Source organism: Schistocerca piceifrons, chromosome 2 (genome assembly GCF_021461385.2).
Source record: "Schistocerca piceifrons isolate TAMUIC-IGC-003096 chromosome 2, iqSchPice1.1, whole genome shotgun sequence".
In the NCBI taxonomy this organism is placed as follows: Eukaryota; Metazoa; Arthropoda; class Insecta; order Orthoptera; family Acrididae; genus Schistocerca; species Schistocerca piceifrons.
In genome coordinates, this window is record NC_060139.1 from 722,008,136 (window position 1) to 722,026,616 (window position 18,481).

An 18,481-nucleotide genomic window follows, 5' to 3' on the forward strand; every position below is an offset into this window, starting at 1 on the left:
GGTAGATTTTCCCTGTGTAACTAATGTTGATGCTCTTCACGCGTATGCAGCCGGATTTCATCGTCCTGATGACGCGTTGTGTCGAAGGTCCAGGTGAGATTGCAGGTGCACGGTCACTTTGGAACTGAGGAAGCATCAGATACGGCGGCTCCTTTATACCCGGGAACAGGCCGCTGCGCATGCGCGAGAAGCGAAGGGGCTGCCTTCTGCGAAGCGAAGAATATCAGCATCACCTGCGGTACAAACTAAAAAAAGCGATGAATGACAAATTAATATGCAGCCGGCGATAACCATTCTTGAAATTTTCGAAGAAATATTACCCACAAACTGTAGTCCAAACTGAAAAACATGAACAATTTGACGGTCAGTACATCCATTTTGTCTGAAAACAACCTTAAGATAATCCAGTTCCTGCGTCAAATTATGAGAATCCGAAATAGCGTAAACTCTCTTGACGAGCGTACGTAGAACTCCAGTGTGTTGGTGCGGTAGGTGGCAACTAGTAGCATGAAAGTAGCCGTCCGAATGCATAGGTTTACGCCATACACTGTGTCGTAAAGCCCCATTTTCATTTTTTTATGCTAAAACAGCCAAACAAGACAACTTTCCATCTTCTTCAATTTCAATTGAAAATTTGATGCATGTATGAATGCAGTTAAAATGGTCCAAAAACTGAAGAGAAGCTTCCATTCTATATGGCCAAACGATAAAAATATCATCCACGTCTCTCAAGAAACATGTGGGCTTAAGAGAGAACAAGTCCTGAGTGCGGTATCTTCAAAATCTTCCATGGAAAGATTCACTCAGGAACAGGATTATCTTAAGGTTGTTTTCAGACAAAATAGACGTACTGATCATCAAATTGTTTGTGCTTTTCAGTCTGGACTAGCATGCGAACCAACAATGGACACTTGTAGGTCAGTTGCTTTTTTTCCCTTTGCGGGGAGTATTTCTTCGAAAATTTTAAGAACCCTCAGAAAATAGGATATTAAACGTATCCTTTTGCCTTTGGCCAAAACTAGAGCCCTTCTTGGATATGTTAAAGATGATTTGGGATTGAGGAAGCTTGGTGTAAATAAAATTTCCTGTCATTACGGAAATGTTTATATTGGAAAGACTATCGTATGGTTCAAGTCCGATATGTGGAACATCAACGTCACACACGTTTGTTTAAGTCCGCAAAATCTGCCGTCGCTGAACATTCTCTCAATCAAGGACATAATATGTCATTTAAAGAGACGAAAATTATTGTTCCGGCTTCCCATTAGTGTACTTAAGGAATCCATCAAAATACGATTATCCGATGACATTTTTACTAAAAATAAAGGTTTCCCTTTAAGCAAGATGTGGAGTCCTATTTTATCAGATATAAAACAACAACGGTCTGGTTTTCGACGGGCTGTATATTAATTTGTGATTCAACGCTTTTCTTAGGGTAGTCCTTTCGCTCCTTGCGCACGCGCAACGGCCTCTTCCCGAAGGTATGAAGGAGCCGCCGTATCTGATGTTTCCTCAGTTCCGGTTTGATTTTGTACCTGCAATCTCACATGAAGATGGTGACCAGTTGCACCGTCGAAATATCCCGTCCTCAGGACGGTGATATCCGGCTGTATACCTGTGAAGGGAGTCAACAAGAAAGATTAATGTTTAACGCCCCTTTGACAACGATGTCGGATTAAGGAAGGATGGGAAACGAAATCGACCGTGTTCTCTCAAAGGTACCAACCCGGAATTTGCCTTAATAGATTCAGGAAAATCACGGAACCTAGCTCAGGATGGCCAGATGGCGATCTGAACCGTCGGCCTCCCGAATCCGAGGAGCCCAGTTTGAGAACCACTGAACGAGGATTCTTTTCTTTCACTCTAAGCAAAATGTCATTCGCACGTCACGTGCAACTCGATACTTCAATGCAGTGAAACCTCTCTCCTGTACTCCAAACTCCAAAGTGGTTAGTCTACATCATTTATTTGGTTAACAATTATGAGAGGATAGCTTGCAGACTGCAGCAGACTTACACCTCCTACCTAGTGTTTGTAGATGGAGAAGTGTGTCCTGGATATTCCAGTTTACTTTTCATCTGCTGGAGTGAAGCGCTCTCAGGGAGTCGCAGCAGAGGAGTACTGCAGTCTAAACAAATCTCATCTGCTCCACTGTCGTGAAGATGGCGTATAATTCTGCATCGTATTCAGGGAAATTGTTAAAAAGCTTTATCTAGTTCTGTAAGTGTTCTAACTCCTTTCCAGAACAATTGCTCTCCTATCTCGTACACGTTTAACTTTCGGAGACTAGTGCCTCGTAAAATTTACTTAAAATGGCAGAGAGCTGTTTGCTCATTTCTGTAAATCAGAGTGCTGCAATTAAGCTAAAAGGTCGTGGGTTTGGTACAGCGTTGTTCTGCTCAGAGTCTTCGGATCCAGCGTTTCAACATTCTTGCTGTGACCTTCTCCTCGTAAGTGGCTGCACATTGTTATTCCAGTTCCTTAATAAGGGGCAGGCATCGGATAAAACTGCACATCTGCCAAAGGCTATACCCATTTTAAAGAAGGTTTCAATACATAAAAACAGATAACAACAAATAACGTTATCAAAAAACCACATTAATTTAAAATTTTTACGAGTTTTAAAGTTTTTGAATGATTTTATAGTACACGCGTCAAAAAATGTTTTTTATCACCTCGACCCGAGAGTTGCGCAACCTGTACAGAAAATTGGCATAGAGATCAACATAAACATCATTTCCGACATTAACATCATTTCCGCCCTTTATATTGCTCATGAAAACCACACATTGCATGTTTTACCACCATACAGCGAGACCATCAGAGGTGGCGGTCCAGATTGCTGTACACACCGGTATCTCTAATACCCAGTAGCACGTTCTCTTGGCATTGATGCATGCCTGTATTCGTCGTGGCATACTATCCACAAGTTCATCAAGGCACAGTTGGTCCTCAACGGCGATTCGGCGTAGATCCGTCACAGTGGTTGATGGATCACGTCGTCTATAAATAGCCTTTTTCAATCTATCTCAGGCATGTTCGATAGGGTTCATGTCTGGAGAACATACTGGCCACTCTAGTCGAGCGATGTCGTTATCCTGAGGAAAGTCAGACACAAGATTTGCACGATAGGGGCGCGCATCGTCGTCCATGAAGACGAATGCCTAGCCAGTATACTGCCGATATGGTTGAACTGTCGGTTGGAGGATGGCATTCACGTATAGTACAGCCGTTTAGGAGCCTTCCATGACCACCAGCGGCCCCACGTAATGCCACCCCAAAACAGCAGGGAACCCCCACCTTGCTGCACTGGCTGCCAGTCATGAGCGGTCCATTCGGCATGTTGTTTGGCCCATCTGTACCATGCTGCATGATATCGCGGTTGCCAAGATGGGCCTCGCCATGGACGTCGGAGTTGGGCATAATGGATTATTCAACATGGTCGCGTTGCTGTCAGGTTTTCTCCGAGCCATAATCTGTAGGTAGCGGTCATCCACTGCAGTAGTAGCCCATGGGTGGGCATGAGCGAGGCATGTCATCGACAGTTCCTGTCTCTCTGAATCTCCTCCATGTCCGAACAACATCGCTTTGGTTCCCTCCGAGACGTGTGGACACTTCCCTTGTTGAGAGCCCTTCCTGGCACAAAGTAACAATACGAACGCGATCTAACCGCAGTATTCACCATCTAGGCATGGTTGAACTACAGGCAACACGAGCCGTGTACCTCCTTCCTGGTGGAATGACTGGAACTGATCGGCTGTCGGACCTCCTCCGTCTAATAGGCGGTGCTCATTGATGGTTGTTTACATCTTTGGGCGGGTTTAGTGACATCTCTGAACAGTAATAGGGACTGTGTCTATTATACAATACTCACACCAACGTCTGTCTTCAGGAGTTCTGGGAATCGGGGAGATGCAATACTTTTTTTGATGTGTGTATATTTGATATATAATCACTGACGAAAATATAATATTAATGTGGTACAATGGCTATGCTGATATTGCATTGAAATGTTTATAACCATGATGGGGGTCGTGGGATCATGAAATACCTATGGGATCCTGTGGAACTTCAGACAGCGTCTACAAATCATCGAGTTGGAAGTAGAAAGAGGGAGGAGGGTGGGTGAATGGTGTGAGGCGAAGTATTGTGACTAGAGCTGGAGGTAATGGTATATCTCGGGAAGGATTTTATTATTGGGTAGTGGGAGTGGGTTAAGGTTTCCTGGAAGAGGGTGTATAAGATATAGAGGTAGATGGAGGATGTGATATGGATCTAGTGCTGCAGCAGGATACTTCGACTGGTGATTATTGGGTAGAATATTGGGAGCCATGCCTAGGTTTGGCGTTTAATATATGAGGTCCGAATGAGTTCCAAGAAGAGGAAAATCTACTGGAAGTGGATGCGTTGTTACTGGATGCGAGTTGGGGATGCTAGGCGGATACAGAAGGCGAGTCGGAGTGCATGTCTTTCCAGGATTTCCAGGGACTTACAGAATTTAGGGGAGGCGGAGATCCAGGTAATGCATAAGTTCGAGTGGGGCGGCTGAGGGTTCTGCAGGTGAGGATTACGGTAAAGGATTTAGACAGCAGGTGGGCACACTATCTGCATTTCACAAATGTTAGGACAGTGTTTCCTGCGTTTAACGCTGTAAATGTTCATGCGCGGCTGTTCAGTGGGGTTTTCATGATTGGAGGAAGTGTTCACCAGTGTACTGCTGGCTGGAGGGCGCACCATGATCGGCGCCTTGTTTGCGTACGCCTATGGCGCCCTCGTAGCTGCGACGATCACTAAGCCTCGGAAGCCTAAATCCGTCGTCACGATGAAATTCTTAAGGTGGTCCGTAACCTCCACCATCTCTCTGAGTTTTCGTTTGCACTGTATGGTGTTTTTGCTAAAACATTTTCGTTAGCAAAGCCTATAAAATGGGCGGATGTTTCACTATGTTAAAAGTGTGATAAAGTATACACTGGCGGATGGATCTGGCAGTTAATGGACGTTTAATACGGCAGTGACGGCACGTTGGATCCAGGCAGCCCGGCATGTCAGGCGTAGCTGAACAAAACGAAACCTGTAGTAAGGATAAAGAGTTTGCTTAAATTAGCTTTTTAGCAAAATCACCGTAGCAATGCAAATGAAAAGTCAGAGAGGCAGTCGAGATTGTTATATGCCCGAAGAATTTTTATCGTGACGAAGGCTTTATTCTGCCAGTGAGTTTGTTACCGGTCGTCAGTGCGGGGGCCAATACAGGGTGTTCGGAAATCCCCGTTAGAAACTTTTAAGACTCGTAGATGGGAGTGAATACTTAATAATTTGAATAGGTACCCATGTCCAGAAAGGTGATCCAGCGATGCTAGAGGGCGTCGAAGTTACAGGCGCCGCCGCATGTATATTCAGGGTGATTCCGTGATGATGGTACAAACTTTCAAGGATGATGGAGAAAGATGAATGCATCAAATTGAGGTAAGGGTCCCTATTCCAGAAATGAACGAGTTTAAAGTTATAAACGAAAACTGTTCTGATACTTCTGTCAGTGGAAGACATGTTCCGGTACTGTTGTCGCTAAGATCGTAGCGGAGGCAACTTTCAGAGGTGGTAGTATGCGCCAAAACAAGAAAAAACTTTCTAGTGAACATGGGCTCTAAAATGCATACCTTAAGAGCTACGAGCACTTGTTCAATACAGGAGATGTGTTTCACACCAGTGGAGATGAAATTTCTGCATATTGGTTACTATTCAAAATATTATGTAGACTCCCGTCCTAGTCCTAGTAGTTTGTAACGGGAATACAGGAATTTCCTAACACCCCGTGTAATCCATAAACACAAACAGGGTGCCCCTCACGTCCCGCCACTCCAGCCAGTAATACACCGGTAAAGCTTCCTCCAAGAACGGAAACGTAGTTGAATATACAGCCACGAATATTCACGGCGATAAATGCTGAAAATCTGACAGTGCGCCACAGTATGCAGTCGGTTCCCAGAAGAAGGTGTCAGCAAGAAAACCGAAGCACCAGACCCAAAATTCTGGATGGAACTATGCGATACGAAAACCTCAGAACTTTTAACTTCATCGACGACGACCGCGAAGCCTACGTTTTTTAAGAGTGTTGTCAGCGCAGTGTGTTGTTGCGCAGGTACCGAAGTGGTCGTCCGACATGGAGTACGAGGAGGGGCTGCGGACCAGCAGGCGCTGCCGGCCCGGCAGCTACCCCCAGCCCCTGCAGCTGCTGCACCTGAAGTCTGCCTTCAAGGCGCTGCTCTTCGGACTCATCATCGCCACACTTACCTTCGCTCTCGAGTTGTTTCTCCACAGCTGGCGACAGACTAGGACCCTCCGCGTTGGAGGCCCTGAAGACACGGGCTATCTTCGCACGAGCAGTGTCCATCTATGAATTCGTGTGAGCTATCAAGCTATAAACGGCAAATGTGATTGTTTGTTTTGTCGTTTGCAAGCCGCTGTTATGATCCCTGTGGAGAGATAGATCGCAAATCCGTACATAAACTCCCACAAGTTGCGTCCCTCGCTGCTCCATCACCATGGTATTTATCTCATTACTTATAGCCATTTCATACCAATCATTAATACATTAGCGTCCGTTCTTTTCAGTCTATAAAGGATGAAACGAAATTCGCGCACTCGGGCTTCGCAGCACGACTCCTCACATGACAGCGATTAAAAAAAAAAAAAAGTCTGTCGCAAAATTTCGTCCGGCGAGTACATCCGGCAGAAAAAGGACGTTAAAGAATGGAAATGTGGCAACACTGTAACCACATGTATAGCAACTAGCTCTGTCAACACGTAAGGTTGTGCTATACAGTTGGTGCAGTGGATAGAGGTTTGGGTTAGCATGCAGGAGGTCGAGGGTTCGATCCTCGGTTCAAAAATATGTTTTTTATTTAGTAAATGTAGTCCAAGTGGTACGGTATCTGACATCTTAATCGTCAACAGCGATTGCAGCACGTCCTCTGGAAAACATTTGCACTCACATGCGACAATCGTAGAAATGGAACATTGGTCAGCTCTGAAAGATGCCCTTTTCATGTCGTGGGCCTGAATTTATTTGCACCACTTCCTCTACTAGAAGCGAAACCTGTTTTCTTCGTACCCTCCTCTAATGGTCACATAGATTAGCACCAAATATTATCCTTGCCTCGATCAGGTCCATTACATTTCGTTAGGACCTTAAATTACCAGTACGACTAGCAACGTGCTTTAGAATAATGTCCAAACTCGGTTACTATTTGTATGTGTTATCACCATGGTACCATTAACTGTTTCAACTGTCTATTTCTTATTTGTCTAGCCACGTATTTGTTGTGTTCAGTGTCCGCAGCTCGTGGTCGTGCGGTAGCGTTCTCGCTTCCCACGCCCGGGTTCCCGGGTTCGATTCCCGGCGGGGTCAGGGATTTTCTCTGCCTCGTGATGACTGGGTGTTGTGTGATGTCCATAGGTTAGTTAGGTTTAAGTAGTTCTAAGTTCTAGGGGACTGATGACCATAGATGTTAAGTCCCTAGTGCGTAGAGCCATTTGAACCATTCGTTGTGTTCAGCGTTACAAAATATTGTAAATTTAGGGTACATGTGACATAAGAAACGATGTATATTACAGTATGAAATGAGAGAATGAAATTAGCAAATAAAAAAAATGCACCCCCAACTCAGAAATGAACCCTTGACCTCCTGCATGCTAACCCAAAACTCTATCCATGGCGCCAACTGTGCAGCAATACTCAAATTTGCTGTCAGAGGTAGTTACCGCACGTGTTGTACCGTATTTCCAGACTGCCACTCTTTAACGTTCTTTTTCTGCCAGATATACTCGTCAGACGAGATTTGGTGAGAGACATTTTTTTATCACTGGCACGTGCGGAGTATGTGGAAACCTGGCCATCTCATATCACAGTAAAAATTTTAACAACCTCGACAAAATATTGAATGCAGACCTGGCAGTACTGAGCACCGACCACTCCAAGTGGCATCTGCATTCAAATTCTATCAAAACGACCAGCACCATAATGCACCTTAACAACAGAGACTCAGATTGAAAAACACAACTTTCTATCAACGGTCAAAGCATTAGGCATGGGGATGAGCCTAAATACATGAGAGCGAAATTAGGTCGCATTCTAACGTATAGCTGACATCTAGAAGATACAAAATGGAAACTAAAATCCCGTAACGCTATCCTATTGCAACTATCTGTAACGATATGGGGTTGTGGAATGTGACTGAATACTGATCGCCAGTTTGAATGAGAAGCGCACACCTATCTAAAGTGGACATCCAACAAAAGCAGACGATGTGGGATAATCTCTGGAACACGCCGGGCCACCCATGTGCCTGGCTCCCCGTCCTAGCAAACATAGAGTCCCCTCAAACTAAGCAATCACAATTAGCCACAAAATCATGCAGAAAAATCCTAGAGAACTCAGAACTCCCTATACAGCATGATCTAGCGCTTCTAAATAGATTTAAATCCAGATCATCCTTATGGAATATCGCATAAGAACAGTAAGGCTTCGACTCGAAGATAGCTACGGGCTGCAAGTCGGCATATGAACCTATACTTGGTGGACGACCCCAACAAGAAGATGGATGGATTCAACCTCCCGAGGAATCTCTGGACAACTTTGCACCGCATCAGGACAAGTGTTGGTATGTGCAAGACACTGATGAATTGGTGCCTGTCGGACAACCTTGAGTATGAGTGCGGGGAAATCCAAGAAATGAATCATTTACATGTGCTTGAAGTGCATCAGTGTGATCTATGTAACTCAGTATAGAGGTATTAGAATATTTTAGTTAATACATTATGTGATGAAAGCCTTTGTAAAAGCCGAAGAAGTAAATAAATTACTAAAGTGTAACACACAGGACGAACCCTTGACAGAACCCTCACCTTCTGCCTATCCTAAAGAAAGCTCCATCAGACCGATGTATATCATTATTGCATCTCTCCACATAAAACATTAATACAATCCATCCTAACTATTGCACAGCGTCAGCTGGACTTCTACAACACCAGAACTACACTACTGGCCATTAAAATTGCTACACCAAGAAGAAATGCAGATGATAAATGGGTATTCACTGGACAAATATATTATACTAGAACTGACATGTGATTACATTTTCACGCCATTTGGGTGCTTAGATCCTGAGAAATCAGTACCCAGAACAACCACCTCTGGCCGTAATAACGGTCTTGATACGCCTGGGCATTGAGTCAAACAGAGCTTGGATGGCGTGTACAGGTACAGCTGCCCATGCAGCTTCAACACGATACCACAATTCATCAAGAGTAGTGACTGGCGTATTGTGACGAGCCAGTTGCTCGGCCACAATTGACCAGACGTTTTCAATTAGTGAGAGATCTCGAGAATGTGCTGGCCAGGATAGCAGTCGAACATTTTCTGTATCCAGAAAGGCCTGTACAGGAACTGTAGCATGCGGTCGTGCATTATCGTGCTGAAATGTAGGGCTTCGCAGGGATCGAATGAAGGGTAGAGCCACGGGTCGTAACGCATATGAAATGTAACGTCCACTGTTCAAAGTGACGTCAATGCGAACAAGAGGTGACCGAGACGTGTAACCAATGGCACCCCATACCATCAGGCCGGGTGATACGCCAGTATGGCGATGACGAATACACGCTTCCAACATGCGTTCACAGCAATGTCGCCAAACTCGGATGCGACCATCATGATGCTGTAAACAGAATCTGGATTCATCAGAAAAAATGACGTTTTGCCATTGGTGCACCCAGGTTCGTCGTTGAGTACACCATCGCAGGCGCTCCTGTCTGTGATGCAGCATCAAGGGTAACCGCAGCCATGGTCTCCGAGCTGATAGTCCATGCTGCTGCAAACGTCGTCGAACTGATCGCGCAGATGGTTGTCTTGCAAACGTCCCCATGTGTTGACTCAGGGATAGAGACGTGGCTGCACGATCCGTTACAGGCATGCGGATAAGATGCCTGTCATCTCGACTGCTAGTGATACGAGGCCGTTGGGATCCAGCTCCTATTCCATATTCTGCTAACAGTGATTGGATCTCGACCAACGCGAGCAGCAATGTCGCGATACGATAAACCGCAATCGCGATAGGCTACAACCCGACCTTTATCAAAGTCGGAAACGTGATGGTACGCATTTCTCCTCCTTGCACGAGGCATGACAACGTTTCACCAGGCAACGCCGGTCAACTGCTGTTTGTGTATAAGTAATCGGTTGGAAACTTTCCTCATGTCAGCACGTAGTAGGCGTCACCACCGACGCCGACCTTGCGCAATGCTCTGAAAAGCTAATGATTTGCATATCACAGCATCTTCTTCCTGTCGGTTAAATTTCGCGTCTGTAGCACGCCATCTTCGTGGTGTAGCAATTTTAATGGCCAGTATTGTATAAAGTCTCTAAGAATTCTCGAAAGTCTATTTTCCCACATCTGATTACTTTCTAGCCCAGTGCAAATCACATGCTGAATGTCTAAGTCAGGTAAGGCCAAGAATTCTGCACACGTGCAGAGTCCTTTCATTTGTGTGGAGTTCTGTCACCTGAGTGCACACTTCCCCCACTACTATGCCATGCTGTCTGAGATGGAAGAGGGAGAGGGGGAAACTGGAGCTCTCCACAATTTTAAGTATTATTTAATTATTTAAATATTCTTTGACTTGCTGAAGATCTAATAAAAATTATACCTGGTGCAATCCATCGGCATACAGACAGACGCAGAGAATTTCGCCTATTTACACCAGTTAGCTTGCCATGCATTAGAAATAACTTATCTCTCACCATACGTCTTACAGTGGGCGGTGAACAGTAACGTCCACTTTAAATGCGAGGTCTCCCACCTGTTCTAGACGTTGTATTGATCAATCCCCGTCGAAATTCAACAAATGCAGGTCTTAATTCTAAATATCGTTCCAGGAATGCCCCTTTACTTATCAATGTATTTTGCGGTAATGTGTAACGCCTCCATACTTTTCATTCATTTCCATCAAAAACTGTTGCAATTGACTGTATAATAATGCATATATCTTCAAAATTTATTCCTATCACCAATTCTCTTACGTGCTTCATGCCTCCAAATTTAGCACAAAGTGCTTCTTGATGTACAAAACAATGAATCCCGTACGAACTGTCTGTCGATCATTGTAATATTTTGCTCTTTAGTTATCAACTAAATATTTAACATCTTTCTGCATGGTTTCGTTATGTAATTCCACGGCAAGTTTGCGATAAGTTTCGATTATGCGACTGAATGTTACATACAGAGAATTATAATTGTGACGACAGGTCCCTAGACTCTTACTTTTTGTGTAAATAGTCACTGGACCTGCAAAATTACGTTATACCATCAACAAATAGGGAACGATAAACAGCGCTGAAAAAGTTGGAAATTTGTGGTAAGGTCTTATGGGACCAAACTGCAGAGGTCATCGGTCCCTAAGCCTACACACTACTTAATCTAACTTAAACTTACGCTATGGACAACACACACACCCATGTCCGAGGGAGGACTCGAGCCTCCGACCCTCCGACGGGGCCGCATGGACCGTGACAAGGCGCCCTAGTCCACGCGGCTACCCCGTGCGGCAAAACAGCACTGATACCAAGATTCTGCCGAACTGTAAAAAGTTGTGCCCACCAGAAAATGCGGCATCAAATTCCGCAAGAAACAATGTCGAATCGCACCGCTAAATGGAACGTCGCGCTGTACCGAGCAGTTCCGAGAAGGACCGAGTACGGTCGAGACGTATCAAGTAGTACCGAGGTAGGCCGGGCCTCAGACTTCACGTGTGCAGTACTCTGTACACACTTGCTGTTTTTTTAGGCCGTGGGCGACACGAGGCTAGAGCTCCTTTCTCTTCAGCCATACTGAAAATATGCATTTTACGATATCGTTTCTTCTTAATCTCCGATCCCGGTACTCAGCAGGGCCTGCACCGAATACGTCCAGCTACTCACCCCTGGCAGCACACCCCTTATCCGCGTGCAGAAGTAGGGCATGATATAAGTGTAAATTAAATTCTGAGATAGCTAACATTGTGTAGCCTCTCCCTCGCGTCGTTTCTGTGTTAAATCTCAGTTTGACAGTCTCTGAACTTCAACAGAAAATGTATTTCACTATACCTTTCGATAGCCTACCAAAACTACAGTGTGTACTATTATGGTCACCGCTGAATAGTTCAGAAGCAGTATGTAGCTGGATCACAACAAGAAATTCTTGTGGCCAAATTACTAGAAAAAATTATGTTGTAAGCATGGTAATCGCCATGATACACCCCGACAGATGGTACAGTCCAATCGAGGTGTGTTATAGGGGTCAATTGTTATTCGCATGAGTACCTGGTTTATCAGAGGATTGCCTGAAGATCATGCATTGTAACGCCAAAATCAATAGCAAATAAAGCAAGACCTTTCAATACAACTGAATGATTCATTCATGGTCCAGCAATATACAGTAAGAAATGGCGTCTCCACGTCGATCTGAAGTTACATATACGAAGAAAAGCGACTCAGTAAGAAAACAAGGAAGTTTCTACTCAGGGTTTGTTGAACTATATTAAAAATGCAAGTAATGTTCATCATTATAGAAACACCACTCTGTTGTACATAATCTTGGTGACATCTGGAAATCTGGCTCCAAGTGGCCAGTGGCATACCCGAAACCTACCATTACCATCCGCTTGTACTCTCTGAAATCATCATACGTGGGAGACAAGCTACCTTTTCCCAGTTGTCGTCTAGGAAGCAAGAAAGATTAGTAATTAATGTCCAACAGGCATCGAGCTCTCTAGAACCGAAGCACAAGTTCGTATCAGGCAACGAGGTAGATAAAGTCGACCTTGTCCTTAAAAGAAACTGTCCCCCCATTCGGCTTGATCGATTTCGGGAAACTATGTTAAAACTGAGTAGAGTTCGGAGGACAGGGTTTTGAATAGCTACTCTTCCACAGCGTGGAGCCTAGTGTCTTAATCATTGAGCTTTGTTCCTCGGTGCTAGGTTCCGATGACGTGCTGTTGCTTCAGGGATTCTCTTCAGGCCTTCTTCTTACATATTCCGCAAAATCAAATATCACTGCCCTCATCACATCCATATGTTTCTCGTGTGACGACTACAGTTCATCAAAGTTACACTGTTTTGTCAGCAAGAGATGAACTCGCTATTCTCTTGACACGAGATCTATTGAAGATCCAACAACTTTCAATTTAGAATATGTTATTTAACTTTCTCTGAATGTCATTCTGTGGATAGCCTCGAAGAAGCCTCATTGCACAGTCGTTATCAAATTAGAAGACGTTACACAGTATACGCCGGAGGCTAACTCGAAGGAGTAAGTGAAGGATAACGCCCTACCTACACTCCTGGAAATGGAAAAAAGAACACATTGACACCGGTGTGTCAGACCCACCATACTTGCTCCGGACACTGCGAGAGGGCTGTACAAGCAATGATCACACGCACGGCACAGCGGACACACCAGGAACCGCGGTGTTGGCCGTCGAATGGCGCTAGCTGCGCAGCATTTGTGCACCGCCGCCGTCAGTGTCAGCCAGTTTGCCGTGGCATACGGAGCTCCATCGCAGTCTTTAACACTGGTAGCATGCCGCGACAGCGTGGACGTGATCCGTATGTGCAGTTGACGGACTTTGAGCGAGGGCGTATAGTGGGCATGCGGGAGGCCGGGTGGACGTACCGCCGAATTGCTCAACACGTGGGGCGTGAGGTCTCCACAGTACATCGATGTTGTCGCCAGTGGTCGGCGGAAGGTGCACGTGCCCGTCGACCTGGGACCGGACCGCAGCGACGCACGGATGCACTCCAAGACCGTAGGATCCTACGCAGTGCCGTAGGGGACCGCACCGCCACTTCCCAGCAAATTAGAGACACTGTTGCTCCTGGGGTATCGGCGAGGACCATTCGCAACCGTCTCCACGAAGCTGGGCTACGGTCCCGCACACCGTTAGGCCGTCTTCCGCTCACGCCCCAACATCGTGCAGCCCGCCTCCAGTGGTGTCGCGACAGGCGTGAATGGAGGGACGAATGGAGACGTGTCGTCTTCAGCGATGAGAGTCGCTTCTGCCTTGGTGCCAATGATGGTCGTATGCGTGTTTGGCGCCGTGCAGGTGAGCGCCACAATCAGGACTGCATACGACCGAGGCACACAGGGCCAACACCCGGCATCATGGTGTGGGGAGCGATCTCCTACACTGGCCGTACACCACTGGTGATCGTCGAGGGGACACTGAATAGTGCACGGTACATCCAAACCGTCATCGAACCCATCGTTTACCATTCCTAGACCGGCAAGGGAACTTGCTGTTCCAACAGGACAATGCACGTCCGCATGTATCCCGTGCCACCCAACGTGCTCTAGAAGGTGTAAGTCAACTACCCTGGCCAGCAAGATCTCCGGATCTGTCCCCCATTGAGCATGTTTGGGACTGGATGAAGCGTCGTCTCAGGCGGTCTGCACGTCCAGCACGAACGCTGGTCCAACTGAGGCGCCAGGTGGAAATGGCATGGCAAGCCGTTCCACAGGACTACATCCAGCATCTCTACGATCGTCTCCATGGGAGAATAGCAGCCTGCATTGCTGCGAAAGGTGGATATACACTGTACTTGTGCCGACATTGTGCATGCTCTGTTGCCTGTGTCTATGTGCCTGTGGTTCTGTCAGTGTGATCATGTGATGTATCTGACCCCAGGAATGTGTCAATAAAGTTTCCCCTTCCTGGGACAATGAATTCACGGTGTTCTTATTTCAATTTCCAGGAGTGTATTAACAAATGTTTGACTCGATACTAACATGTCGTGACTACATGTAAACACATTTCTCCCTAACGATTTATAGCTCTTGGGTATATATGAATATTTGAAAGGTCAATTAGTTTCTCATTTAAGTTATATTCTAAGGTTGCGAGACTTTGATTCGGCACTTTCTCGTACGCAGACGATGTGCCGTAGAGCGTATAAAGGAAAGAGAGGCTGATAAACAATAAAGTTAGAGTAGTAGAGGGAAACGTTAATCACTTTTCCGCCGAGGAATTTTTTCATGAAGACTTCTTTCCGGACTTAAAAGATGAATCCACACACACAAGATCACTGATTGTAAAGGTGTTATAGATTCCACCAGCGTGTTCTATTGGTATGAGTTTGGCCTTTCACCTTCCCATAAATGATCTATCAAAATCCATGCGTCAACTGTCTAGGAATCATAGAGCACGCCATGGGGAACAACTTCTGTTAGAGACAAAATGTTCGCTGGCGCTTCCCGGCAACATTAGGCGTCTTTAAATGATTGGTTATGTCCTTGAGAGGCGGCAGGACATGGGCACTTTGTGGCATTTGTATGTAATGTGCGTCGCCTATAATCCAGTCACTTGCCCAACATCAAAAAGGATGGGCCGCTCTTGTAAAATATCTTTCTCGACTTAGAGACATTCATCCTTAAGGTTTTATTGTTGAAAACCACTATGGAGATGCAGCGCAGCTGGTTAGTAGACGCAGCTAGTTCCATTTAATATCGTCGTCCCAGGGCCGACAAATTCAATAACGTGTCAGCTAACATTTTTGTCTCTAACAAAAGTTGTTGCACCTGACGTGATCCATCGCCTCTGTGAAAATATGGCTAATTCAACCAGTATCAAGACTGTTGTAATAATGTACGTCTTCCAAAGCCTGAAGAACAGTTTCTGACTTACTCTTAGACACTGAGACATTAACTATCGCTCATATACGCTCTAATTATAAGACAAAGCAAGAAAGAAACGCACTACGAAAAACTTATCTGAATGGCCCGGAAGTCAGTAACTATGGTTTACATGTACAGACAAACAAGAGACTACAATTTCTGGAAAAATTGGATGATTCATTTAAGAGAATCAGCTTCACTAATTGAGCAAGTCAATAACGCTTTGGTCCACCTCTGCCTCTTATACAAGCAATTATTCTTCTACATCTGAATCTACATCTACGTGATTACTCTGCTATTCACAATAAAGTGTCTGGCAGAGGGTTCAATGAACCACCTTCAAGCTGTCTCTCTACCATTCCACACTCGAACGGCGCGCGGGAGAAACGAGAACTTAAATTTTTCTGTACGAGCACTGATTTCTCTTATTTTATGGCAATGATCATTTCTCTCTATGTAGGCAAGTGTCAACAGAATGATTTCGCTATCGGAGGAGAAAACTGGTGATTGAAATTTCATGAGAAGATACCGTCGCAACGAAAAACGTCTTTGTTTCAATGATTGCCACTCCAATTCGCGTATCATGTCTGTGGCACTATCTCCCCTATTTCGCGATGATACAAAAGACTGCCTTCTTTGAACTTTTTCGATGTCATCCGTCAGCCCCACCTGATGCGGATCCCACACCGCACAGCGATACTCCAGAATAGGGCGGACACTCGTGGTGTAAGCAGCCTGTTTAGTAGATGCGTTGCAGAAATTTAGCGGATTTCTTTTAGTACTCACGTGAATAACTTCACAGTTTTCCTTATTCAGGGTCAATTGCCACTTTTTACACCAAACAGATATCTAATCTACATCATTTTTCAATTTGTTTTGGCCATCTGATGACTTTACAAAACGCTAAATGACGGCATCTTATGGAAACAATCTAAGAGGGCTACTCAGATTGTCTGCTATGTCGTTAATATAGAACAGGAACAAAAGAGGGCCTATAACACTTCCTTGGGGAACGCCGGATGTTACTTCTGTTTTACTCGATGACTTTCCGTCTATTACTACGAACTGTGACCTATCTGGCAGGAAAACACGAATCCAGTCGCACAACTGAGGCGATATCCATAGGCACACAATTTGATTAGAAGACGCTTGTGAGGACCGCTGTCGAAAGCCTTTTGGAAATCTAAAAATATGGAATCAATTTGGCATCCCCTGTCGATAGCACTCGTTACTTCATGAGTATAAAGAGATAGTTGTGTTTCACAAGAACGACATTTTCTGAATCCGTGCTGACTATGTGTCAATAAATGATTTTGTTCGAGGTAATTTATAATGTTCTAACACAGTATATATTCCAAAATCCTACTGCAAATCGACGTTAGAGATACGGGCCTGTAATTCAGCGGATTACTCCTACTTCCCTTTTTGGGTATTGGTGTGACTTGAGCAATTTTCCAGTTTTTAGGTACGGATCTTTCTGTGAGCGAGAGGGGTTGTATATAATTGCTAAATATGGAGCTACTGTATCAGCATGCTCTGAGACGAACCTGATTGGTATACAATCTGGACCGGACGCCTTGCTTTTATTGATTTATGCTACCTTGCGACTCCGAGGATATCTACTTCTATGTTTCTCATCTTGGCAGTTGTTCTTGATTGGAATTCAAGAATATTTACTTCGTCTTCTTTGGTGTAGGAGTTTCGGAAAACCGTGTTTAATAACTCTGCTTTAGCGGCACTGTCATCATTGACTTCACCGTTGTTGTCACGCGATGAAGATATTGATTGCGTCTTGCCACTGGTGTGCTTTATGTATGAGCAGAATGTCTTTAGGTTTTCTGGCAGATTCCTAGACAGAGTTTCGATGTGGAAATTATTAAAAGCATCTCGCATTGAAGTACGCGCTATATTTCGAACTTCGACACAACTTTGACTATCTTTGGGATTTTGCGTTCTTTTAAATTTGGCGTGCTTTTTTTTTTTGTTGCTTCTGCAACAGCGATCGATCCGTTTTGAGTACCATGGGGGATTACTACCATCACTTGTTATTCGGCTTGGTATTGACTGATGTATTTCAGATTCTTAGGATTGCAATGAAGAGTAACAAATTGGGGAGTCGAATATCGTTGTATCGCTGTGCTGTAAGGGAGACGCGGATGACAACCAAATGGGTCCTGCTATGAAGTGAAATGACACCCTAGACTATCACTGCTAGTTGTTGGGCTGTGTGGCGGTTGACAGTCGGGTTGGTATCCCACCGCTATCTGGGACGTCTCCAGACACGTCTTCGGCCTGCAATCCCATTGGATGGAGTAGAATTGTCTTCAGTAATCCGTCCCGCTTCGAACTGAGCCTTGATAAATAGCACCCTTATCGCACTACAGTACGTCCAGGATTTCCGTCGCCTTACATGGGAAGCTTTCCTGGGCGTCAGCACACGGCGTGAGTTTCTGCTGCTAGTTGTCATGCTTGCCAAACCCTGCCTTTGCCAAGAAGGTTGCCGGGTCTCGCCCCATTTGAGAACGTTTGGAGCCTTATGGACATGGCCCATCACCCAGCTCGGGATTTTGTCGATCTAACGCGCCAGTTGGACAGAATTATACGGGATAGCCGTCAGAAGGCCATCCAACAATCGTTAATCAGTGCTAAGCCGAATATATGCTTGCTTAATGACTAGAGATGGACCAAGGCGTTACTGATTTTCCTAATTTGTAGAGCACTTTCTCTTCAATAAATCATTCAGTTTTTGTGAAATCGTAATAATTTCATTGTCTGTACATGTA

At 45.0% G+C, this 18,481-nt stretch overlaps 1 protein-coding gene across 1 annotated transcript in view; it reads right to left on the reverse strand.

Annotated features, from left to right (window-relative positions):
• Positions 1-18,481, reverse strand: part of LOC124776959 (aquaporin-11) — a 257,407-nt gene that overhangs the window by 47,068 nt on the left and 191,858 nt on the right. The gene's annotated exons all lie outside the window — the stretch shown is intronic.